At 44.8% G+C, this 27,983-nt stretch overlaps 1 long non-coding RNA gene across 1 annotated transcript in view; it reads right to left on the bottom strand.

The window, feature by feature from the left end:
• The window catches only part of LOC130087078 (uncharacterized), a 197,950-nt gene that overhangs the window by 99,436 nt on the left and 70,531 nt on the right, over positions 1–27,983 (bottom strand). The gene's annotated exons all lie outside the window — the stretch shown is intronic.

The raw sequence follows: 27,983 nt of genomic DNA, 5'->3' as shown, positions 1-27,983 counted from the left end.
CTTCGACCAAAGAAGAAGTGAAGGCTTACCTCATACTCGACCCGAGCCATAGTGGTGCGAGGTAGGATAAACAGAACTGGGAGTGAAGTACTCAGACCTACCCTGAATCACAGGGGAATACTCACACCTCACCCTGAGGTTACCAGGGGCGGGCCTGCCAGCGGCTCTAGGGGTGACAGAAATGTATCTGTGCCCATCCTAGGGGAGTGGGGCTTGAATGAAAGCCACCCACCTACACCCAGGCGCTCGAGCAGTAGCTCAGCGAGGTAAGTGAAGCCCATACTGGCGGCCTAAATCCGTAGGCCAGTTCTGCACGGCAGGGTCGGGCAGGAGACTCAGTCTGCGAAAGATGGCCTAACCCTGCTCAAAAGGACTTATATACCACGGAGGCCTAACTGAGGCCTACCGTATCCTTATAACCCATCCTCTGCACCACGCTGCATTACTCTAGTCACCCCGGAATGCAGAGAAGGGGGCGGGCCTTGGCCTAACGACTCCCATGGGAGGAGGCTGATTATACAGGGATGCCAAAAACCTACATTCACAAAGTGAAGGGTCAGAGGAAGAAATGCTAATTTTAGCAGAACGCCTCTAATATCCCTGGCACAGCCTAAGCCAGCTACAGAGGCGGCCCTGGTGAGGGCCAACCTGTAAGCATAGATCTATCTGAGGGCTCAGAGGAGCCACACCCTAATAAGGAATAAAATCTGTATTATTCGATACAAAAGGCTGCAGAATCGCTCAGCCTAATGAAACCCAAACAGAGCTCAAAGGGCGAAATACTTAGGAAAGTCAAACGGTCCCGTGGGCCAGACTTAAGATCTATCTGAAGCTCTAGCATCAGTCAACACTCTAAATAAAAATTTTTTAAGAGAGAGACCAACTACTCTACCCTGAGGGGGCTAACAGCCCGAAGGCTAACATAGTTATCGTTCTGGCCACCTACCGGGGAACTTCAGGGCCCTGATAATCCAATAAAGTTCTCTTACCTTATTACCTTGACATGGCCCCATAACTCTATACAGGGAACGAGGTCTGTAAAGAGAAATATGTTATTTTTTAATCACAAAAAATACTCTTTGAGAAGACCAGCCTCACCTGCGGCGTGCAAGGCGAAGATTCGCCAGACAGTTCTTTATGAACCTGGGAACCGCCACTTTACATGCCTGAAAGGAGCGTTTCCACCAACCAGGCCCAGGTGGGCCATCAGAACATAGTTTTCATCATAGGCCCATCCCCAGGCCTGATGTAATGAACGCCTGGGGGTCAGAAGAGAGAGGGCAGATTTCGTGACCCTCCGGGGAGGTTATCCACTACCGACGCTGTGAGCGTTTGTTCTGGATAACCTCCCTCAAATCTCTTCTGTTGCGGGAGTCACGCCTCCTCTGCGACCTGCTCCTCGAGGGAGGGGGCGCACGAGAGGCGAAACTGGCTCGCTGGCCCTGCCTACGGTCCTCAGACCGTGAAGGGCCAGGCTCTTCCGCCTGCCTGGGTGCGGACGCGGATCTCAGCGGTATACATGTCCTAAATGCTGCTGAGCGCGCCTTCGCCTCCCTGAACTTCCCCACCACCTCTTCTACAGAGGTGCCAAAGAGTTTGGAAAGTGAAACTGGCGAATCGAGGAGAAAGGTCTTTTCTTTCTCCCCGATGTCAGCAAGGTTTAACCACAGATGCCTCTCCGTGGCCACCATCGCCGCCATCGACCGACCGATCGCGGCAGCGGTTTGCTTGGTAGCCCGGAGAGCCAGATCTGTGGTGCGGCGCAGCTCAGCCACCGCCTCAGGGGACATCCCTGCCCCCTGGTCGAGATCCCCCAGCAGGTCGGCCTGATACGCCTGCAACACTGCCATGGTATGGAGTGCAGCACCGGCCTGACCTGCTGCCGTGTATGCTCTGCCATTCAAACGAGCCGATGTTTTCAGCGGCTTGGATGGCAGGGTTGGAACTTTCAGTGTCGCTGCCCGCCCAGACACGAGTTCGCAAACGTCTCGTCAATGGGCGGCATTGACACGTACCCATGCTCTCCGATCCCCTCAACATCAGCGAAACTGGCCCGCTGATGTTGGTGAATACGGGCAGAGTATGGGTCCTTCCATGCCTTCTCGATCTCCATGTGCAGATCAGGAAGGAATGGAAGGCTCACCCGAGCTGGTGGTGTACGGCCGGGGAGAAACCAATCATCGAGCCTTCCGCGAGCGGTCCCTCCTCTAGCCCGCTGCCAAGGCAACCGCAGCCTGCCAGCAGCGCGCTCCATAACCTCCACCAGCTCAGCATACACGGGGCAGGATGGCTGAGGAGGTTCAAGATCTTCCTGATCATAAACCTCCCCAAGCATCTCCTGCGCGTCCGGAAGAGCCGCAACTGCAGGTACAGTCGGTGAGTAATCTTCCCCATCATCGACCTGCAGTTCGCTCTCGTCAGCCGTCGAATCATCTGAGAGGTTTACAGACCTCTCAAGGCGATCGACGAGCTCCATCTGAGAACCCCATGATGAAAGTCGCCGCTCTGCCTCAGCACGAGCGGGACCTGCACCACGAGGAACAGATACTGAGCCCCCTTCACTCGAGAAGAGGGCCAGACGAGAGCGGAAGATTTTAAGAGAAAAAGGCTTGCAGTTCGCACAGAGGGTTCCCTCGAGAACCTCCCGTGCGTGCTCTTCTCCCAAACAAAAAACGCACAGCTCGTGTGTGTCAGCCGGTGTCAGAAACCTCGGACACGGGTCGGCACACTTACGAAAACAATCCGCCTTTGCTGTGCGTTTCATTTCTCTTACCTTTTTCTGACGTAAGTTTGAATAGCGTTTCATACAAACAGTCCCTGAAGACGATGAGATGATTTGTCATGTTTGCAAGGCGCCCTTAAATACTTCCAGGTCGCACGTTAATCATTCACGTTAATGATTCACGGGCTGTCGCCGGTCAATGTGATTGACGTGATTTGATAGTGATTTAAGACACCTGTCACGCCTGAGGCGTTCCCCATAACGTCGATGACGTATTGTTGAGTTCCCTTCGAAAGGGAACTAAGACGTAGCTTTACAGTAACCTATGCTTCTCCATCCATTTACGCTTCTTTCCATAAGGTGGTGTGACTCCCCTTCTGTCCGGCGTTAACGGCAGCAGTGTACTTGGCGCGTATATATATATATATACACTGTATATGTAACATGATATTATTTAGATTTTTTTTTTCATTTAAATGACTATTATTATCATAATTAGATAAGCTATCTTTGCAACAAAAACAGAAGAGACAAACATTATTTCTGTATATCTGTAGCCTGAAAACCATTTGCTGTCCTTTGGTTTGTATAATAGTATAGTAACTTATACAACTACATTTGGATTATTAGACAATGTCGGAATAAAGTGACTCTATGGAGTTTTGCATTCAAGGGCTGGGAACCAATGACAGATTAGAAAGTGTTAAAACTCTGCACATGTGCTCGCAGTCATGTCATGCCCAACATAAACAACGATCAAATGCACGGATCTTCTTCTGTCTGTTGCAAAATGTATTTAAATGTAGGCTATATTTATGAAAGCATCTTTAAACTAATTAAAGTCTAATAAGGCAGGCAAAGGCATTCGTTTTCAAGTCGAGTTGGCACGCCACTGCGCAATACACACTCATTGTGTGTGTACACACATTCATAAACTGGACGATGATAGCTTATTTAATGTATAAAGTAATGTATATGTCCAAAAAAAGGGTAATGCCATACTTTGTAGTAGTGCTATATGGCGTAATAATCTGTTTGGTTGTAAAATGTATTACCTGAATGAAATCGAATGTATCGTTGCGTGGAATCATTCATTCACAGACAGCTTACGAAGTAACATACGAAGATGTTCAAGTTCAACTAATAAAGATCTTCATCGCTGGCAAAAAATATGATGCATTTGCAGATTTACTTTCTAGACTGTACTGTAGACTGTGGACCGCCACTTCATACAACGTTCTTGATGTTCTTAAATCTTCCTTTTACGACTCCGAGACGATTCAGTGCGTGCAGGAAACTGAACAGATCATTCAAACTGATTCGCGAACCGATTTAGACAGATCTGCCCAACTTGTTTGATGAAGTCTTTGAACAGAATCGACTCAAAAGAGTGATTCATTTGTGAATTGAGCATCGCTCATGCCCAGAAAAAAGAGAGATCGCGCGCTTAGAATAAACTACGCTTTTAACAACATATTGCATTAAAATAAAGTAACGAGAGGAACGTCGCCAAACGTAACGAAGTAAAAGTACTGTTTTTTCATTAGAAATCTACTCGAGTTAAAGTAAAAGTACCCACAATTAAATCTACTCTTAAAAGTACAAATTTTCCAAAAAAATACTCAAGTAAATGTAACGAAGTAAATGTACTTCGTTACTACCCACCTCTGACAGGGTGATATGGCTGCTAGCAAGAAAGAAGGGAACGTCTAGGATGGGAGGTGGGCTGTCTAGCTATAAATTTGGGGTGCCTGACAATCATTTCTTAGAAAACTTTCCCACAAGATAGTTTATGCCAGTGTTTCTCAAACTTTTTCTGCCATTCCCCACTTTGGAGGTAGGGAAGGGTTCCGTGCCCCACCTGTCCCCATGTAATCGCCCAAACAAAATGTTAATAAACTAGGCTTTAAGTTAAAATGTATTTTATTACCATGACATTTTAAAAACATAAACATGACAGTAGATAAAAATAATAATGCAATTGTGTTTCTATTTTGCCTCTGATAACATCAAATTCCGAAACAGAGAAAATAAAAGTGGACTAGTTGTGCTTTGCTTTATTTTGTCACTTTGCAAAACTTCATGCAAAAATAATAATAATAATCTCAGGGGTTTTCCTGGCTCAAAACGAGGCGGAGGTGGTAAAATCCTACTAATGTACGTATTTTAGGTATTTTTATAATAATAATTGTATTTTGTATTTTTCGAAGACTATCATATAAACTAGATTAAAGATAAATTCATAAATCTGGTGCACTTTGAAAGTTCAAAATTAAGTGATTAACTAATTTAGTGTCTGCAATGAGCCTGTTTTGTAGTAGGCTACACATCTTTTCTTAGCCAGTGACGGAGAGCGCTCACTGCTTGTCATTTATCACAACTATTCAGTGTTTTCAACCACATAATGTTTATTTTAGGTTTCAGACATTTAAATTAGCATAACTACTAAAAAATCAATACATTTAGAGTTTGTCAAATACACACTTATGTCTATGGAAGCGGCAATAATAATAATTATTTATTAGATGACACGTATTATTCATATCAAATACACATCGTGTAAGTAACTTTCAAGTTTACTCTATGATTTTCCCAGTTCACCGGCCACTTACTTTCATGTATTTCGGGGATGAATTGACGTTTTGTAAATCCAACAGATCCGATTCTCTAAAATGCGGCATAAACTAACATGGCGGCGCCCATCGCGTATAGCTCAATTAAGGTGTTTAAACAACAAAACACATCCACTTGCTCACATTTGACAATCGGAATATCAGATATTTCCTGATAGCCAACAAATTTGTGAAATAAAAGCAGATAATCAGTAATTCAGCGCTATTGTGGCTGCGGTGTGACAAGCAATGACGCGTCACCATGGAAACCATAAAGCGGCAGTGGCTCAGTGGTTCATGTGGGTTGTCTACAAACCGTAAGGTTGGTGGTTCAATCCTCGGTTCCACCTGACCAAGTGTCGAGGTGTCCATGAGCAAGACACCTAACCCCAGCTGCTCCCGACGAGCTGGATGGCGCCTTGCATGGCTGCCGTCGCCCGTCGTGAATGGGTGAATGTGAGGCAAATTGTAAAGCGCTTTGGTGGCCATTGGGTCTGTGAACGCGCTATATAAATGCAGTCCATTTACCATTAACATTTTACCATAAAGGGATATGAACTAAATAACGGGCACCTCGAAAAACTTTTAAACTTACGTGTGAAAAGGTTAAGTAAGGCTTACATTTAAATGTGTCGTTTTGTTTTGAGTTTATGGTCAATAAATAAAGGAATTAATAAAGATGGGCACAAAAAGTACCAAATTTTCTCACGTTTCCTCGCGCCCCACTTGTCATGTTTCTATTCCCCACCAGTGGGGCGCGCCCCACACTTTGAGAAACGCTGGTTTATGCCAAAGTGGAGGTGGATTTGTAAATTTATTTCGAAGACACATTTTTGTCAAAAGGTGTGCTGTGTCTTTTACTAGTAGATGTTTTTCTATGGTTAAAACATTAAACTTTTTACAATGTTTTAATATTTTCCCCCAAATGCACTGTGTTTAAGTTTTTACTCTCATCCCAGACCCAGATTTTCATGAAATATGAAAATCCATCATAAAAATGATGTAGTAATATACATGTCAAACATCCATGTCTGAGTAGCATACATGTATGTAGGCTAATACATCCATATGTATTTATATAAATAATACTAATTATGTATTTATTATAATACTATAATTTCTATAAAATAAATTGCAATTTTAAAGCACAAATTTGAGTAATTAATGTTTGTTGTAATGTTTCATCTAAAAAAATAATTTAATTTATATGAGAAGTGTCTTATTTAAAGGGCATATTGCAGGTTAGAGGACCCAACGAGTAAATGTATAGAAAAACAATGTAGTAATTAGATTTTCTTTAAAATATACTTATAAATACGTTACATTGGCTTCTGGAGTCGTTTTTGTGAGAGAATTTTACTTCCGCATCTGAAAATGGGCGTGACGGGCGTGACGTAACGGGCGGGAGAGCGGTCGATTCAAACCATTCAAACAACAGGAAAACAATGGATCGCAATGACATTTCGGACTTACTCCTATAACAGACCACGGACGACAGCCTTACAATTATGAGCCTGCTATGCTGCCGAGAGAGCAGGGACAGGCCAGGATTAAATGTTAGACAGAACAACGGTCAGAGGAGACACACATTATTGCAAAAGTATTATTATAAAAAAAACTTGTGTGGAGTGAGTGTGCGCAGCCGCAGTTTATTGCATCACTTAATCGCGAGTATTTTTGATTAGCCTAGCTGTCAGATACTTAGTAAACATTAAAAGAACAGGCCTATTCAATCTTCCCTGGATGTTTTTTTAAGAAGAAATTAAATAATAGCAATCAGGAGAATGGAAGCAGCAATAAAAAAATGAGGACTGTAGTGCTGTCGGCAAAACAGTAGGCCTATACCACTGCAATAAAAACTGCACTGCAACAAAAAGGTAAGGCATATTGTTTTTATATTTAATGCTGTTCACTGTGAGTTCTCTTACGAGAGGTTCTCTCGTATTGCGTAAGCTAGCTTACGCTGCGGGAAAGATTCATCTCTGCTGAGATATTGAAGCCAAAAAATTATTTCATAATTTGTATCCATTGACAACGCAGTTCCTCTGCGGCAGACCTAGAGCAGGCTAGCTAGCAGCTCATTGGTTCGCTCAGAGAGAACTGCTTAAGCCTATGGGAGAGCGGGGCTGAACCCGCTTCCAATGAGAGGCGCCCGCGCGCTCATTGCGTCATGGCCCGCCAGAATGGGCGTGGCTATGGTGTATATAACAGTCTCTCCCAGGCTTATATGTTGATTCATTTCATCTTCAGCAAGCTGCACGCTTCTGCTGTCCTGAGAAAAGCCGTCGCCGTCGAGAAGGCATCACTCTAGCGAGCTCCCGGACCCTGAAGAAGCCGGCCGTCTTCGCCACCTTCAGCCGCCCTGCAAGCTAGCGCCATCCGACGACTGTATCCTTCTCTTTTCTCTATTTATATCTAAAAGAGCCGAGCGTCTTTTTAAAGATGTCTCGTTTTTCCTGCGGCTCTTGCCGCGCTCGTCTCGAGGACGGAGACCGCCATGTCATCTGCGCTCTCTGCCTGGGACTCGAGCACGCAGAACTCGCCCTCGCGGATGGAGGATGTGACTTCTGTGAGAGCCTGCCGTTGTCGTCCCTGCGGGCACGACTTCTGGCAGCAAAATCCGCTCCCGCGCCGCCTCCCTCTTCGCCGCGTAAGAAGAAACGCCGCTCCCAGAGGCCGCCGGAGCCCCCTGCGGAACCATGCGGGCCGCCGCCGCCGCTTCCCGCTTCCCGCTCTCCCTCCCCGCCCCTGCCGGACATACAGTTGCCGCCGAGTGGCCGCTCTGTCGCTTCCGATGACGCCGCGGAGGAGAAGGACTCCTGTTCACTGCTCGCATCAGACAGTGAAGAATGGTCATCTCTCGGATCCACGAGAGAGTCGGCGGGGATCCGCGCCGGGATAGAGGAGGAACTAATGCGCCTCCTCTCACAGGCCGTCGAACGCCTCGGTCTCGAGTGGTCTCCTCCACCCGAGCAGGCCCCGAACCGGATGGACGGCAGCTTTTTTCATCGGCGCTCGACCCCCGCGTGCAACCGGGCCGCCCCATTCCTGCCTGAACTTCACACAGAGCTGACGAAGTCCTGGAATGCCCCGCTCTCGGCTAGAAACCGCTCCGATATATCCGCCTCGCTGCGCTCGGTGGACGGAGCCGCCGAAAAAGGTTACTCAGCCATGCCGCTCGTTGAGGACTTGGTCGCCGCACACCTCTGCCCACCCTCTGCTAGATGGCGGTCTTCCCCCACGCTTCCTTCGAAAGCTTGCAGAGCGACCTCGAGCTTTCATGCTCGCGCCTACGCCGCCGCCGGTCAGGCCGCCGCAGCGCTACATTCTATGTCTGTCCTCCAAGTATTACAGAGCGATATTCTCCGTGAGTGGGCCGAAAGCAGTAGAAACCCCTCCCCCGCTGTCACGGATCTGAGAAGTGCTACGGACCTCGCCCTTCGCGCCACTAAAGCCGCCGCACAAGCTCTGGGGAGATGCATGGCCAGCCTTTGTGTTGCCGAGAGACACTTATGGCTCACGCTCGCCGACATGGGAGATTCTGAGCGCGCCGCGTTTCTTAACGCGCCCCTCTCCCCGACGGGCCTTTTTGGATCTGCTGTCACGGGAATCGTCGATCGCTTTTCTGAGGTCCAGAAAGCTACTCAGGCGATGAATTTGTTTCTGCCCCGCCGCGCTAGCTCTTCCGCGGGCCGCTCTCGCGAGCCTCCTGCCAGAGCTCCACCACAGCGCCCCCCTCCGCAGACTCAAACAGCCCAGCGCAGACAGGGCGGCCGCCCTCGCTCTCGCTCTGACAGCCGCCGCAGACCGCCGCCCCCACGCGCGCGCGGCTCGAATCTACTGTCAGCCCGCTGGCCGCCAGCACGCTCCGCTCAGAAATTGCGACGCTGTTGCAAAAGGGCGCCATAGAGAGAGTCCTACCATCTATGACCGAGTCGGGGTTTTACGGCCGTTATTTTCTGGTTCCCAAGAAAGACGGCGGCCTCAGACCGATTTTAGATCTCAGGTCTTTGAACAAAGTGCTCATGAAGAGACCGTTCAAGATGCTCACTACCAGGAAACTCCTCGCGCAGGTGCGCCAGGGGGACTGGTTCATCTCTCTAGACCTGAAAGACGCCTATTTTCAGATCCAGATAAATCCCCGTCACAGGCCATTCTTACGTTTCGCCTTCGAGGGTCATGTTTATCAATACGCCGTTCTCCCGTTCGGCTTATCCCTGGCGCCCCGCACATTTACGAAGTGCATGGATACGGCGCTTGCCCCCCTGCGGAGCCAGGGGCTGCGCATATTGAATTATCTGGACGACTGGCTGATTTTGGCCCAATCACAGACGGAGCTTCTGTCGCACCGCGCAGTTCTCCTCGGCCATCTGAAAACGCTGGGCCTCTCTGTCAGCTGGACAAAGAGCTCCCTTCAACCCAGTCAATCGATTTCCTTTCTAGGAATAGATTTGAACTCGGTCACGATGACGGCTCGCCTGTCTACACAGCGCGCGCGCAGTGTACAGCGACTGGCCGCCTCGTTTCAGATGGGCACCCGCTCACCTCTGAAAATTTTTCAGAGGATGCTGGGTTACATGGCCTCAGCCTCCGCTGTGCTTCAGCTGGGCCTTCTGCACATGCGTTCGCTTCAGCTTTGGTTAAACAGCCGTGTACCCCACCGCGCGTGGAACACGGGCCGCCAGCTGATCAGAGTTACGCAGACATGTCTCACGGCGCTGCAGCCATGGACAGTAGCAGAATGGTTTCGACAGGGCGTCACGATGGGGACCTTTTCCCGCCGAAAGGTCATCTCGACAGATGCATCCAACACGGGTTGGGGTGCAGTCTGCGAGAGCTCACCGGCCTTCGGCCATTGGTCGACACAGGAAAGCCCCCTACACATAAACTGTCTGGAAATGCTTGCGGTCGAGAACGCGCTTTCGCGCTTCCTCCCGCTCATTCGGGGACACCACGTCCTGATCCGTTCGGACAACATGGCTGTGGTCTCCTATCTCAACCGTCAGGGCGGTGTCAGGTCCAGGAATCTCTTCCTACTGACACACCGCATTTTAGTTTGGTCTCAGAGCCGCCTGCTCTCGCTCAGAGCGACGCATGTGCCGGGCCATCTGAACGACGGTCCAGACATATTGTCCAGGAACCTCATCTCCTCAGGAGAATGGTCCCTGAACACACAAACGGTCCAAATACTGTGGCGGCTATTCGGCAGAGCAGAGGTGGACCTCTTCGCGTCAGAAGAGAACGCTCACTGCCCAATATTTTTCTCAAGGAGCGAGGACGCGCTAGCCCAGGAATGGCCTCGCCGCCCGCTCTATGCATTCCCTCCGATCGCTCTGCTACCACAGGTAATTCAGAGGATCAGGGACACACGCCACTCGGTGCTCCTCATAGCCCCGCGTTGGGAGAGTCAGAATTGGGTTCCGGAGCTCACTCAGCTGTCGCAGACAGCCCCGTGGCCCATCCCAGTCAGAGCAGATCTCCTCTCTCAAGCTCGCGGCACGATCTGGCACCCCCATCCACGGCGCTGGGCGCTACATGCATGGGTGATCAACGACTATTCGTCGATTTGCCAGAAGGAGTAAGAAACACTATCATACAGGCTAGAGCACCTTCCACGAGAAGGCTCTATGCGTCTAAATGGTCTGTGTTCTCAAAATGGTGCACCGACAAACATCTGGACCCACGGTCATGCGAGGTGCCGTCTTTGCTTGTTTTCCTTCAAGAGATGCTGGACAAGGGCAGGTCCCCCTCCACTCTCAAGGTTTACGTGGCAGCCGTCGCGGCGTTCTCTGAACCCCGACGCGCTCAGTCCCTGGGCAAAGACGAGTTAGTCATCCGCTTCCTCAGGGGAGCTAAGAGGATGAACCCTCCGCGCCCCCCTTTGGTTCCTATCTGGGATCTTTCTATAGTTCTCGAAGCTATGAAAGCACCCCCGTTCGAACCGCTCGAGTCTGTGGACCTAAAATACCTCTCGCTCAAAACCGTTTTTCTGACGGCTCTGTCCTCAGTAAAACGCGTGGGGGATCTTCACGCGCTCTCATCCAGCGCCGCGTGTCTCGAGTTTGGTCCGAATGATTCTGTTGTCATTCTCAAACCTAGACATGGCTATGTCCCGAAGGCGATTGGTACCCCGTTCAGGGCTCAGATTATTTCCCTATCGGCTCTGCCTTCATCCGATAGTGAGCGTGACGCCAATCTCCTCTGCCCGGTGCGGGCTCTGAGATTGTACACTACGCGCGCTGCCGCGTTCAGACGCGCTGAGCAGCTTTTCGTGTCGTTTGGGGGGCGCACCAAAGGTCTGGCCGCCTCTAAACAGACACTGTCTAGATGGATAGTAGACGCTATCGCCTCTGCTTACGCATCTAAATGCCTGCCCTGCCCTCTGGGCATCAGGGCGCACTCCACTAGAGGCATGGCCTCATCGTGGGCATGGTCCTGTGGAATTTCCATTCATGACATTTGTGTGGCCGCGGGATGGGCCTCCCCGTCCATTTTTGTCAGATTTTACAACTTGGAAGTTCCCGCCTTGCAGGCAAAATTACTAGCTGTCTAACGACCAGCTCCCTAAGAAGCTGCATTACTGGGAGTCCCTCACACAACCGGTTCGCCCCTTGTGCTCTCCTTAAATGCTTATACACTTCATGTGCCCGCTCTGCCGGCCTCATAGATGCTTATGTATACACTTCATGTGCCCGCTCTGCCGGCCTCATAATACATTCACTCCACGTTAAAAATCCCCCGGTATCACCCTGGGATTCATGAGTGGATTCATAGCGCGCACGGCGTTGACCAGGTGTTCCCGCAGCGTAAGCTAGCTTACGCAATACGAGAGAACCTCTCGTAAGAGAACGAATCGGTTACCTAACGTAACCTCGGTTCTCTCTAGAAGAGGGAACGAGTATTGCGTTCCCGGCCGTGCTTGCGCTACTAGCGTTTCGCTTCACGCTGAAATAAATCAACATATAAGCCTGGGAGAGACTGTTATATACACCATAGCCACGCCCATTCTGGCGGGCCATGACGCAATGAGCGCGCGGGCGCCTCTCATTGGAAGCGGGTTCAGCCCCGCTCTCCCATAGGCTTAAGCAGTTCTCTCTGAGCGAACCAATGAGCTGCTAGCTAGCCTGCTCTAGGTCTGCCGCAGAGGAACTGCGTTGTCAATGGATACAAATTATGAAATAATTTTTTGGCTTCAATATCTCAGCAAAGATGAATCTTTCCCGCAGCGTAAGCTAGCTTACGCAATACTCGTTCCCTCTTCTAGAGAGAACCGAGGTTACGTTAGGTAACCGATTCGTTTTAATTAATAGTGTAATAGAGTTAACAGTGCATCGTTCATTCTGTTTGGTAAAATGTGAGGTGTATATATCGATTATTACCATCGTATCAGTTAATAGCAAAGCTATTATTGGTCATCTAGGAGTATTGGATTTTTCCAATAACAGAATAAACTATATAAGCTTTGATTAGGCGCGTATGTCATGCTCATTTATATCCGTCCAGACTAACGTTACGTAATATAACTTAGCTCATCGAGAGACAGATAGATATTTTTATTCCTGATATACACGTTTTTGTTCCTCAGATCTGGTGTACGCTACACACGATCGCGTTTTTGGAAGCCGATGCGGAAGAGAAATCCTGTCTCTACAGCTGCACAAACCGCACACAGGCACGATAGACAGCACCGTCCCTTTTCTTGTTAGGAAACCTGACTCGATGTCCTGACAGGCCGGAGTTTTTGCAACCTCCACAAACACAATAATTTACAATGATGACGATGATAAATTAAAATATAAAAACTACGGAAAACACTGATTCACGACCGCTCTTACTGACTTTTTTTTAAATTCGATGCCACAAGAACAAGAGGTTTTACATATTCACAATATCACATTAACATTAGCTGCCAGGAAATAAAAAATACAAAAAAAAGTTTTACATAAAATCCTGTGCTTTCAAAGCATTACATGTTTTCATTGCTTTTTTGTTTTTAGTTTGTTTGTTCCAAAAGATGTACATATAATGTGAAGTCATTTATAAAACGTGAAAAAAAGCCCAATTCTTTTTATGTATATGGTATTTTCCTAATAAAACAAATAACTGTATAATATGTTGTTCTTTACATTCCAAATTGTCATTCTGAGACTGAGTATAAAAAAGCAAATTTACCCGCTCGTACTGAATACAAACCTATCTGCGCTGCTGAGGCTCCCTCCCTCTGGTGACGTAAAATGACGCGATGCTGAAAAAAAACGTTTTTTACGAGCAGTCAAAGAAACGCTCACTTTATCTACTAAATGTGTGCCCTTATGTCGTTTCTTAAAATATTTTAAATCCTGCATTACCTTTTCATATGGTATTTTCATACAAGGTTAGATATTAATTTAGATTTTTTTTAACCTGCAATATGCTCTTTAACAGTAATCATAGTTGCACTATAAATGTTGCATCTTGCATACTTTATACGCCTGTCCAAATCACACTTGGGACTAATTTAATTTAATAAAACAGTTATCAACTCTTTCTCACTGCCTTTATTCAGACTTCTGTACTGGAATGCTGGGCACTTAAGCTCAAAAGGAAAGCACCTAAAGTGTCATTTCTTTTGTGCCTGGTGCACATTAGATACTGAGGTCAATACAAACCATGCATTGTAAATGTAATGCTAATTAGAATGAAGTGTAAAAGAAAGAAGAAGAAAGGATTGAGAATATAAGTTCGGTTAGCAAGTGTGGCAGTTAAAGCCCAGCAATTTTATATAAAGATATCGTATAAGATATCTTAGCTCTCAGAAAACTGTATTCAACATCCTAAACAAATAAGTAATTCAAGTGCTGGCTAACACGGTTAGAGATGTTCCTGGATCTAGAATGCCAACAAGTCCAAAACAGGTCAATAAAGCCAACTAAATTCTGCAGGACAGCAACCCGAGTCAGCTCACTCATCATGAACTACAGTCATACAGCGTTCAACTGCGAGGTTAAAGTGTGTTCTGTGTTGTTAGCGGGGCTAGAGCTCTCTACTCGTTTGTTTAGGCTCATTAGGTCAGTAATGAAGTATAGCCGAAGGGGAAGTTCATGAGTAACAGCCCATATTTGTACTAAAGCGACAGCCTGCATCGGCTTTCCCTTACTTCTGGACCGAATGCACATTTAGCTGAGACATATGGAAAACTTTCCAAAGTCTGCAGCCGCTGAACCTAATGTGTGTTGTCATTTCAGTTAAGCTTATTATCTGCGTTCTTCCACTACCCCGTACTGAAGCAAAACACAAGCAGACATCTGCCGAGATAGATTGCGGGCAATGTTTTGATATCTTCAGCGTGATATTTAGCGACAGTAAGTGTGTTTTGGAGATGGATTCGATTGACCTTACACTGACATGCTTTCCTCAGAGCCTTAATCTTCTGCACAGGAATTGGCGCCTGACAGAAACTACTAGGGTCACATCTGGAGTGCTATAGATTGTTTAATCCCAAACAAGTGTCCAATGTGAGAAAGATCCATATACTCCTCTTTTGTAGCTTTGGCATTTGATGAAAATAAAGGACCCCTGCGAGGTGAGATCATTAAAGTGCACACTATAATACTGCCCTACAAAGCAAAAAGGCAGTAACTGCATTTTTGGTCAAAAATGAGTTATTATCATTTTCATGACATTCAAGGCATCCTTTGTTATGTGACAAAACATCTTATCTCAAATGTGTGTCGTTTTGGAGAAAAATGGTAGTCGTTTGTACAGTAACTGCAAAAAGCCCTAGTGAAACAAAGCAAGAGTACAGTAACATCCATTACTGTATTCTTGCTATGTTTTACCTACCAAAAAATAACTGTGTTGCTGCGCAGTGTAGTTACTGTTGCCATGGTGAACACACAGCTGATTTCGCGGCATCCTCACGGGACGGTTTTAACATTTGCGATTTCACGCTTCTAACTTATTCACACAAATTTAGTTTGAGATGCAGTGTTTCCCCTAATTGTTCCCCTACCAAACTAACACACACACACACATACGCACGCGCTGAAGCACGTGTGTGACGATCGAGCTGTTTTTTTGCCTATATGAGGACACGGTCTTCACGGCAACCCGTCAAAATAAAAGTTCGGTTTAACTTGACAAGAAATATATTACTGCTGTACAGTAGAATTTAGAAACGTCTCAATGTAATAATAATACTAACACTACAAATAAATTAAGATTAAAACTTAATTTTTAAAGGAATAATCACAATTTTTCTTCAATGTTTTAATTTTAACAGTAAAGCTCATTGTGCAGCATGTTGTTTGACCAAAAATGTTTGTTTTTAAAATATTGTATAAGTTTAATAATAGTTTATAATAAAAGTTTCATGATTTCAATTAATTAGACATGATTTTTGATTACTAAAAATTTACACCACATATCCGTAACACGCCCGCTCCGCAACACTAGTTTCGCAACACAAAAATTGTGAAAATGTTGTCCAAATGGTTCCAATTATTTCAAACACAGTGTATCAGACCCAGAGCCCAAGTTGTGTCAAAATAGTTTTTGGAGAATCTGTAGTTACTGCCTTTTCCCTTGGTATGGTGCCACGTTTTTGGTAAGTAATACAAAGCAAGAATACAGTAACTGCAAAATAGGGGTAAAATATCAAATTAAATATGAGGATTGATATGTACAAAGAATAAGCTAATATAAAGTAACAAAACAGCCACATGTCCAATAATCTACCTACAACTACTTAGGCTGGATGACAGGATAACTTTAAAGTCATTTTTCTCTGTTCTGCACTCTGCGTAGTTACTGCCTTTTTGCTTTGTAGGGCAGAATAGCTGTAAAGACTTTGGAGGGGAGAGGGGGATGGATTAATTGAAAGAATTGTGGCTGCTAAATTTTCTTTTTCATTTGCTACGTTGTCTTTGGTAAGCCTATTTTAGCGACAAAACGTAATTTGCATGCTACAATTCCCGTACTTGCATTTTTGAGTTCTAGATTGTGGAGACTACTGCAATCTGGCAGACTTCACAGTTGTAGTGTAATATCCGCCACAAGCAACAATTTTTCCCTCTAATAAATTTTAACTTAATTAACTTTTAATTTATACTTTAAAAATGTCTGGTTATGAACAGTATGAACAGTAAAATCCAATTCTGATTCACATTTTTGTTTACATGTACAATTAATGTTCAAATCAGAGAAAGCAACCAAAAGTAAGGTTGAATAAAGCCATTTTATACCTAAAGGTTTTTACCTAAAAGGAAAGCTGATAAATGTGTCAGAAGAAGTTTTTTTTGTGCAAACATATAGTATTCAGTCTCCTCCACTGAACAGTTCATAAGATGTAAATAAACAAATGTGCACGTTCGTAAGAAGGTAAACGTATATAAACACAGATCTTATGATAATAAGGCTACAGTAAACATATGCATCAAGGCATTTATCAAGCAAGTTATTCTTTAATCTAATTGAGAAGGTAGTCGTAATCACTCGACTCCCTCCGTCAGTTATTTCAGGTTTACATCATTCCTTTCTATCTGATAGAAATTTTATTTGAATCGAGATCTTTTTCACTTCTACAATAATCTGTCTCCTTAAAAAGAGACCAAACTTAAGTCTGTGCTCCAAAGTATTAAAGATTTATAACAATTTAAAGTGGAACTGTCATTTTTGGGTCTATGCCCCAAAAATGGGACTGCCAGTTAAGGGATAAAATGTGACACATTATGTAAGAAATTTTTAATATTTAATTGCATTTTATTTCTAATCAATCTTACATTTAATATATATATATATATATATATATATATATATATACACTCACCTAAAGGATTACTAGGAACTAATACATACTATAATACATAATATAAACATACTAATACTGTGTTTGACCCCCTTTCGCCTTCAGAACTGCCTTAATTCTATGTGGCATTGATTCAACAAGGTGCTGAAAGCATTCTTTAGAAATGTTGGTCCATATAGATAGGATAGGATCTTGCAGTTGATGGAGATTTGTGGGATGCACATCCAGGGCACGAAGCTCCCGTTCCACCACATCCCATTGATGCTCTATTGGGTTGAGATCTGGTGACTGTGGGGGCCATTTTAGTACAGTGAACTCATTGTCATGTTCAAGAAACCAATTTGAAATGATTCGAGCTTTGTGACATTGTGCATTATCCTGCTGGAAGTAGCCATTAGAGGATGGGTACATGGTGGCCATAAAGGGATGGACATGGTCAGAAACAATGCTCAGGTAGGCCGTGTCATTTAAACGATGCCCCATTGGCACTAAGGGGCATAAGTGTGCCAAGAAAACATCCCCCACACCATTACACCACCGCCACCAGCCTGCACAGTGGTAAGAAGGCATGATGGATCCATGTTCTCATTCTGTTTACGCCAAATTCTGACTCTACCATCTGAATGTCTCAACAGAAATCGAGACTCATCAGACCAGGCAACATTTTTCCAGTCTTCAACTGTCCAATTTTGGTGAGCTCTTGCAAATTGTAGCCTCTTTTTCCTATTTGTAGTGGAGAAGAGTGGTACCCGGTGGGGTCTTCCGCTGTTGTAGCCCATCCGCCTCAAGGTTGTGTGTGTTGTGGCTTCACAAATGCTTTGCTGCATACCTCGGTTGTAACGAGTGGTTAATTCAGTCAAAGTTGCTCTTCTATCAGCTTGAATCAGTCGGCCCATTCTCCTCTGACCTCTAGCATCAACAAGGCATTTTCGCCCACAGGACTGCCGCATACTGGATGTTTTTCCCTTTTCACACCATTCTTTGTAAACCCTAGAAATGGTTGTGCATGAAAATCCCAGTAACTGAGCAGATTGTGAAATACTCAGACCGGCCCGTCTGGCACCAACAACCATGCCACGCTCAAAATTGCTTAAATCACCTTTCTTTCCCATTCTGACATTCAGTTTGGAGTTCAGGAGATTGTCTTGACCAGGACCACACCCCTAAATGCATTGAAGCAACTGCCATGTGATTGGTTGATTAGATAATTGCATTAATGAGAAATTGAACAGGTGTTCCTAATAATCCTTTAGGTGAGTGTATATATATATATATATATATATATATATAGAGAGAGAGAGAGAGAGAGAGAGAGAGAGTGACAATATATTTTAATTGTGTGTATTTAGGATACATAATGCAATACATACAATTACATTTAAAATTAAAGTTTAAAGTTTAAAATCTAAAATTTAAAACATAAACTTAAAATTTGCCTTAGCAAGACAAAAGAGTTAAATATACAAAATAGAATGTAATTTCCACCACAGGATGAATGGTGATTTGACCATCATTTGATGAAATACTGCCACCATTGTAAATAGAGAATCTTTTTTAAAAGATATTGTCTACCACCTGCTTTAATAGTGCAACATTAACTCAACTTTTTCATGTTTTGTGAAGAAAGCACAATCTACAATGAGCCTATTTGCATATATGCTTTAGCAAGAGGTGTGCTAACACTGAAAATGACAATATCCTATGTTTCACCTGTACGTGACCTGTACTTGTCCAACTGCAACTGCAAGACAGTGTTTAACCTATAACCATATGTGCACTCTAAACAGAAGGCCGCTTGGTGTACAATTACAGCAGTTTGCCAAAAGAGCCAACTGTGCGATGTATTTTGCCTCTCAAAACAAATTCTCCCTGGCTGTCAAGCAATTTGAGAAAAGTGTAATTCCAAGAGATTAATTTTGACCAAAAAAAGGGAAGCCGGTTTTAAGCTAATCATTCTCCAGACCGCTCTCCTTTTCTCCATCTATCGGTCTCTCTGGGTCACTCTGTTGTGCTCTTTCCCCCCGTGTCTAAGTCCATTCTGCTTTACCTTTTTCGGAGGCTAAAGCATTCCATCACCGGATAACAGTAAAAACACTTTCTGCCGAGAAAAAGGCCAAGGCTATACTTTTGTGAAGGTCAGCTGTCATGTTGGCATGTCTGAGGGAAAGGACTAACCTGATTGAAAATACCCAGCAGCCCGAGGGGTGAAGCCGCTTCCTGGGCGAAGGTGCAGTGGGTGTCCTTAGGCAAGGTGAGGGGTTACAGGGGCTTTTAGATTGAATTGTTACCCATGAGAAGAATGTCAAAGAAGTAAACAACGGAGGATGCAGACTGCACCGTAAACAGATGTTGTTCGCTTTGGGTTTATCTCGCCTTCTACCTGGCAAACAACGTAATCTGACTCTGGAATTCTCCGGAATTGATATATTTGTCAACCAAATCCTTTAGCGCATAAGACGCATTTGAGGCGAGGCTCGAGACTCAAGAGATAAAATCCCATGCGTAGCATATGCTAAAAGATAATAAACTCCCTTCATGAAGCTTATGTCAGGAATATGAATGCTGTATAATAGTGATTTTCTTAAACAAGCAATTGATTGTGTAGTTTAATTAATGTGAGTGATGAGCTTTGACCGTGGCCTGAATCTGTGCCAATAAGAGAAGCTAAATCATAATCGTGTCAGAGTATGGCACTGAAACCATTACAGAAAATCAATTTCTCTCTCTCTTCCCCTTTCTCTATATCCTTTTTTTTTCTTGTTTGGAGCGATCCCCACCTCTCTCCCAGGTATCTCCTTTGAAGCATTTATTTATTGATTGTCTAACCCCCTCTACTTTGTTGTGCTTTTACTCTCTGCGCTCATCCTCTTTTGCTTTTTGTCAGGGATGGTTTTTGCAAATTTCCCAGCGGGCATGTTAAAGACACTTAAGAATTTTTCTGAACATAAGGCGGTTCAGTCGTGAGCGGGGGGCTGTGTAGATGTCTGTTCCTCTTTAAAACTTGGAAGATTTTGAACTTTGTTTTGATGAAAGATTTGCCGGCACAACAGGCTTCACTGAGAACACTTGTCTTTTAAAGTCAGGAGGAGGTTTGGGTTATAGTGGGTAACAGTTTGACAGAAAATCTTAAATCGTTTTATAGGCAGCACAAGCTATTCGAATTTGAATGTATTAATTTTCCTTTTTCTGCTATGGAAAATATAAAAACGATCTGCAATTTGAAAGGAGTTACTATGATAATCAAGGAACCTTGAAAAGGTAAATTTACACTAAGTGGCCCACCACTTGCACCACACTAATGACGGCCCTGAATGCAACTAAAAACGCTGTTGCAAAAATAGTGGTGAACAACAGAAGCTATCAAATCAAAGAAGAAATCAAAAATTTTGCCACAAAAAATGTATATGCCACACAGAAACTATGAGCAAATAAATCAGTTAGTTGTTTTTAGAAATTATTAATTTACATTAACTAACTCAGTCTAAATTAGGCAAAAGCATTCACCAAGAACCCTTTTGAAACTTTAGACTGATTTAGACTTTGCGTTTTCAGGCCCCCAAAAGGTCATTGTCGTGTAAATGAACGGCCAAAACGCATAAAAAGTTTTCTGTTTTTAGTTGAAAACTGCCCCTTAGTTTAGTTTGAGGAGCCGTTTACAAACTTTTGGGTTTTTAGTAGGCCTACATCGTTATGTCAACGTACCCTCAAATGCACTTCATTACTCCAAATCTAATTAAAATAAAAATGGCTTCAAATTTATTTTAATTTGTTACATTAAAGTATATTATAAAACTCAACTCACTAATATTATATTATAAACATTAAACATAAAAATAACGTACTCGGTTACTAACGTAACCTCGGTTCTCTCTAGAAGAGGGAACGAGTACTGCGTAATATCTTACGCTAGGGGAAAACCTCTTTTCCACAAGATATTGAAGCCAAAAATTATCCTTAATTTTGAATTAATGTAAAACACGTTGCGGCAGCATGCAGACATAGGCAAGGCGGCTCGCGTGCCTATTGGCTGTCCTGCGGCAACTGCAGCAGCCTATCGAGAGAGGCCCTTGGTGACGTCAGATCCAATGGGCGTAGTTTAGCCGCTACGTCACCTCCCGCCAAAGCGGGCGTGGCCTGGGCCTATAAATATAGCTCAAAAGGGCTGATATAATCTGGTTTTTCATCGCCGAAGCGAACCAGAGCGTGTTGCAGGCACGGCAAAGATACGCAGTACTCGTTCCCTCTTCTAGAGAGAACCGAGGTTACATTAGTAACCGAGTACGTTTTCTTACAAGAGGTTCTCTCGTACTGCGTGATATCTTACGCTAGGGGAACACAGTGTAAAACGCCGTGCGTGCTGGGATCCAACACCAAAGTCCCAAGGGCAGGTGCCCGGGGCTCATATAGTGCATTATCACCAGGGACTTACAAAGAGTCTGAGAAGAGAGGCTAGAAGTGTCATTCCCAATAAGTTAGCGTCCTAAGGGAGCTAATCACATTAACAGTGTTCCACACAGTCAGGGTGAAAATGTTTGGCCTGAACTGTGTAACAGTATGGGTCTTACTTTTGCCCATGGAGTAATTTTATCGATCAGCGAGCGGTGCTCAAGCAGTTGTAGTATTCTGAGCCGAAGCAACGGGGCAGACAATACAGATATCCTGCAAGGTAATTCCTCTAGACCAAGCCCATGACGAGGCCATGCCTCTTGTGGAGTGCGCTCTAACACCTAAAGGACACTTCAAGCCTTTAGACGTGTATGCCAGCGCTATGGCATCAACTATCCATCTGGATAGGCTCTGTTTTGATGCGGCTAGTCCCTTAGCACGTCCGCTGAACGAAACGAAGAGCTGCTCAGTCTGTCTGAAAACAGACGAGCGAGACACATAAGCTCTTAATGCCTTGACTGGGCAAAGGAAGCTCGCGTCCTTTTCCTCATTGTAAACCGGCAGGGCAGACAGGGAAATAACCTGAGCCCTGAATGGTGAGTTCAGGGATTTAGGCACGTATCCGTGTCTTGGTTTGAATATGACTTTCGAGTGATTTGGCCCAAATTCCATACACGTCGTGCTTACTGCTACCCCTTTTCCACCAAAAAAGAACGGGTTCGGAACTGGTGCTGGTTCAAAGTTGGTTCAACTTGCGACCCTTCTCAGAACCTGTTTGTTTTTCCACTCATTAGAGAGCCCAGCGAATTTCTTTCTCTCTCTCCCTCCCTTCCGCATATTAATCAAAATCAATTGAAACGATAGTAAAAGGTCGGAAGACCGCAGTTTCACGTGAAGCATTTGGAGATTTTTTTCTTCTGAATTACCGCGGTGTGTGTGAATTGTGCTAAAAAAAAAAACACGTTGCATATCTTCTCTAAAAAGCGTTCCGCCCATTCAGCTGACATAAACCACATTTTAATAAATGAAAAAAACCTATCCAGTGATTAAATGTTTTCTGTATTGACGCAAATCTTTTGCGATGTCCTAAACTGCCGAGATAATCACACAAGCGTGCCGTGGCTAGACGTCCACTAATGACACGTCCAATACACAAACAACTCATTTTAACCTTTTACTTTAATGAATAGTTAAAACAACTGACCTGCCCAACACTGAACTCACGAGACCTCTGAATCGGTGTATACAAAATCGATAACACTTAATTACATTAGTTAACTAAGCTACTATTAATAAACTGCACTTCTACAGCATTGTTAATGTTAATTTCAATAGAGAATCTGTATAGGCCCACTATATGTGTAGTAGCCATTACATAAGTGCATTTAGTTTCTTTTTTGTTAAAATATTATGATGTTTTTGCTGATTATGAGAATTGAACCGCATGAGTAAGATGCGCAATATATCGGAAGATTTGATGGGTCAGACATGATTTTGACCTCTAAATTAAGTTTTGTTTTCTAGAAAGCCTTTCTTTAAAGTGAATTTCGTTTTGTATAAATTATATATTAATTTTAATACATTTTTCATCAACCAATTCCCTGGATATAATAAATAAGAAGCAAATATAGCAGACAATATGATCATGATATGGTCATGGTCGCGCGGGCGCGATTGCATTGCACGTGAACTGGAGCACATCTCATTATAAATTTTGCTCATTCAAATAATAGTATGTGTGTGTGTCTGTGTCTGTGTATGTATATATATATATATATATATATAAATTGCGCGACGTAAAAGTGACGTGGTAAAAGAACGGTTCTCTGGTTCTAGTCCTGCAAAGAGTTGGTGCTGCTTTGGAACCAATTTTCCTGGCCGCGAACCGGTTCTTTAGCTGTCGAAACACAAAGAACTGGTTCGCGAGTAGACATCGGCTCCGAACCGGCTCTCAAAATGCTTTGGTGGAAAAGGGGCATGAGAGCGCTTGTAAATCCCCTATGCGCTTCACTGAAGCAAGAGCCATAAGAAACACTGTCTTAAATGACAGATGTTTCATGTCCGACAAGTGGATTGGCTCGAATGGGGCACCTTTCATGGCTTTCAAAACTGTGGAAAGGTCCCACATGGGGACTGAGGGGGGTCTGGGAGGATTCAGCCTCTTAGCTCCTTTAAGGAAGCGGATGACCAGATCGTTCTTCCCCAGTGACTGGCCAGTCGTGGGTTTTGTAAACGCTGCTATGGCCGCCACATAAACTTTGAGCGTGGATGGGGGTTCTGCCCTTATCCAGTAGCTCTTGAAGGAAGGAGAGAACTTCCGTAACCCCGCAGTCTAGGGGTGAAAAGCCTCGGCTTTGCTCGGGCTTTGCGCTCTAGCCTGCGTGATCGTGTTTAACACTCCCTCCGGGAGGTTTGCGGGTACCCGTTGATGGCCCATGCGTGCAGGGACCACAGCTCCGGGCGAGGATGCCAAATCGAGCCCTTGGCCTGAGAGAGGAGGTCTTTCCTCGTCGGTATTGGCCATGGGGCAGTGCTTGTCAGCTGCATCAGAACTGGGAACCAAGCCTGGTTTTTCCAGAGCGGAGCAACAAGTAGCACTGAGCATCCGTTTTCCCTGATTCGTTCCAATACCTGAGGCAGGAGCGAGACAGGGGGAAAGCATAGAGTGGGCAGCGGGGCCAGACGTGGGAGTTTATGACAGTTTATGTTTAGGAGCTTCTCCCGTTCTCACCACTGGCCAAAGAACGGTCCGCCCTCGAGCAGCGCTCCCCATCCCGAGGTGGAGGCATCTGTGGACACCACTCTCACACTCGAGGAAGTCCCCAGGTTTACACCTGACTGGTACCAGTCGATTGCTCTCCAAGGTTTCAGAGCTGTGACGCATTTCTGATCGACCTGGAGGCGAAACAAACCAGAGGCCCATGCCCGAGGTGGTACTCGCGCTTTTAGCCATAACTGCAGCGGGCACATGCGAAGTAGACCCAACCGGAGTTCTGATGATGCTGAGGCCATGAGACCCAGCATTTTCTGAAACCTTTTGAGCGGGACTATAGTGCCGCAGCGGAAGGATTTCGTGATGTGCTGAATGTTCAGTCTGCGCTCTGGCGACAGTTGTGCTGTCATAGACAGCGAGTTCAGTTCTGTGCCCAGAAAATATATTTTCTGACTGGGAGACAGCGAACTTTTCGCCCAATTGACTTTGAGACCTAGATTCTCGAGATATTCGAGTAATATGTTCCTGTGTTCTATGAGCTCTAACGTCTTCTGAACCTCAGCGAATCTATCCGCAAAATCTTTGACGGATGATCCAAAGAGGGCAGCTGGGGAGATCGCGTCAGCGCGTCAAAGGAATGCGGAGCGCTCCGCGTCCGGCATCTCGGATAGCGTCACCCATAGGTGTCTCTCAGCAACGGTGAGAGAAGCCATGTTCCAGCCCAATGGCCTGTGCAGTGGATTTTGTGGCGCGAAGAGCCAGGTCCGTAGCGCTCCTCAAATCCGGCAGGCTGATAGCTTCCGGGCCTTCCTCATCCAGTTTTCGGAGAAGGTCAGCTTGGAAGATCTGCAGTACTGTCATCGAGTGTAATGCTGATACAGCCTGTCCAGCGGCGGTATAAGCGCGGCTGTGCATAGCGGAAGTAGTGCGGCAAGGTTTAGAATGTAGCGCCGTCTTAGCTCGCCGTCCAGCAGAGGGCGGGCAAAGATGGGCCGCTCAGCTTCTTCTACTGGAGGAAGAGAGTGCTATCCTCTGTCTTTAGCACCATCGACCACGGAAAATGCTGCTGAGACAGAGGTACGCGGCCCCTTTGCAGGAAACATCCATCCAGTCGGTTGTGCGCAGGCTGTGAGAGTAGACGCATCAGCTCGGATTCGATGCTGGCCCGTTTCCCTGACGACTCGCGGGCAGAGGGGGGGAGGTCCACAGGGCTCGCCCAATCCTCACTGTCCGACGCCAGGATAGAGCAGCTGGCCTCCTCTACAGATGCAGTTATCTCGTCGTCATTAACCCTCTGGGGTCGGCAAACGCGCCGGCGCTTTTTGCTCGATTTTTTTCACATAGCAGCAAAATAGACTTAAAATACTCCGTCATTTTTGGTCATAAAGACTTAAGAAATATGAAAAAATAAACTGTTAAATGTCTTCTTTTTTATGTGTCCACTAACAATCGGAATAAAACATTGTGCTTTTGTAAAATAAAGAACATAAACAGGGTGTGCTTTCTGGCTCTCCCTAACCGTAAACTTTTTTTTGGAGCACGTCTCTAAACTGAAACAAAACTCAGCGAATACTATTCACCCAGGCATGAGATATACACTCACCGGCCACTTTATTAGGTACCCCATGCTAGTAACGGGTTGGACCCCCTTTTGCCTTCAGAACTGCCTCAATTCTTCGTGGCATAGATTCAACAAGGTGCTGGAAGCATTCCTCAGGGAGTTTGGTCCATATTGACATGATGGCATCACACAGTTGCCGCAGATTTGTCGGCTGCACATCCATGATGCGAATCTCCCGTTCCACCACATCCCAAAGATGTTCTATTGGGTTGAGATCTGGTGACTGTGGAGGCCATTTTAGTACAGTGAACTCATTGTCATGTTCAAGAAACCAATTTGAAATGATTAGAGCTTTGTGACATGGTGGAAGTAGCCATCAGAGGATGGGTACATGGTGGCCATAAAGGGATGGACATGGTCAGAAACAATGCTCAGGTAGGCCGTGGCATTTAAACGATGCCCAATTGGCACTAAGGGGCCTAAAGTGTGCCAGGAAAACATCCCCCACACCATTACACCACCACCACCAGCCTGCACAGTGGTAACAAGGCATGATGGTTCCATGTTCTCATTCTGTTTACGCCAAATTCTGACTCTAACATCTGAATGTCTCAACAGAAATCGAGACTCATCAGACCAGGCAACATTTTTCCAGTCTTCAACTGTTCAATTTTGGTGAGCTCTTGCAAATTGTAGCCTCTTTTTCCTATTTGTAGTGGAGATGAGTGGTACCCGGTGGAGTCTTCTGCTGTTGTAGCCCATCCGCCTCAAGGTTGTGCGTGTTGTGGCTTCACAAATGCTTTGCTGCATACCTCGGTTGTAACGAGTGGTTATTTCAGTCACTGTTGCCCTTCTATCAGCTCGAACCAGTCGGCCCATTCTCCTCTGACCTCTGGCATCAACAAGGCATTTCCGCCCACAGAACTGCCGCTCACTGGATGTTTTTTCTTTTTCGGACCATTCTCTGTAAACCCTAGAGATGGTTGTGCGTGAAAATCCCAGTAGATTAGCAGTTTCTGAAATACTCAGACCAGCCCTTCTGGCACCAACAATCATGCCACGTTCAAAGTCACTCAAATCAACTTTCTTCCCCATACTGATGCTCGGTTTGAACTGCAGGAGATTGTCTTGACCATGTCTACATGCCTAAATGCACTGAGTTGCCGCCATGTGATTGGCTGCTTAGAAATTAAGTGTTAACGAGCAGTTGGACAGGTGTACCTAATAAAGTGGCCGGTGAGTGTATATCTTTATAATCATTTAAATGTGTACTTTTAAATGATCTGATTCAAAACGAAAACAAATGTTCTCTGTTTAAGTAATTTGTATAAAACCAACAAGATGTCCAGTTTCTCAAACGCTTGCTCATTATTTTTAATTTGACCACGCCCACTCGCGCAAAAGAGATTGATATGCAAATCTCCACGCAGGAATGCGAACGCGCTAATTACCTAAACTTCATCAGTCCTCTGCTTTTCGTCGAGTTTGGAAGACACGCAGTGAGCTTACATTGGATTTACCTCAGAAGAAGAACGCGATTTGAAGACAAGAAAGATGTAAGGTAAGAAATGTATTATGAAATATATTAGTTAGTGTTATTGTTGCATAAACTTAACATTCCAGGAGAACTGTTGCTAGACTAAAATTTATGAAATAGACGGAAACATGTTGAAATATGAACTATAGCTTAGACAGGCAGGAAATAAATATACATACGACACGAGGATGTTTTTATGTTTGATAATAAAACACAGCATGATGTTAGGCTAGTATCAGTGTTTACTCTAATATGGTGAATATTATAATGTTTAGAACCATGTTTACTGTTAAATAACGAATGGAAACATTTGAAGTAACATGATAAACATATATTTTTCTCTAGTGTACTGAAGTGTTCCTTTTTAACGATTTATAGGCCGCATGCTATAGGCTATTGTTATTATAATTTGGAATTAAAATAGCCGCACATCATCACATACCCTTCACGATACCTAGAGATTAGCATGGGGTACTTTCCATAAGATCACCTCTCAATGCAAATCAAACCAGCTATTAGGCCAACTGAAATAAAACCATGTCTATATGGTGAAGGGTATGTGATGATGTGGGGCTATTTTAATTCTAAAGGCCAAGATAACTTTATCAGGATGCATAGTATCCTGGATCCATGAAATAACTGGCCTTTAAAAATAAAAATCTGCCTG

Source organism: Rhinichthys klamathensis, unplaced genomic scaffold (assembly GCF_029890125.1).
Source record: "Rhinichthys klamathensis goyatoka isolate OS25496 unplaced genomic scaffold, OSU_Roscu_1.1 h1tg000104l_1, whole genome shotgun sequence".
Lineage (NCBI taxonomy): Eukaryota > Metazoa > Chordata > Actinopteri > Cypriniformes > Leuciscidae > Rhinichthys > Rhinichthys klamathensis.
Note: the sequence above shows the minus strand (reverse complement) of the source record. Positions and strands in the feature narration are given on the sequence as shown.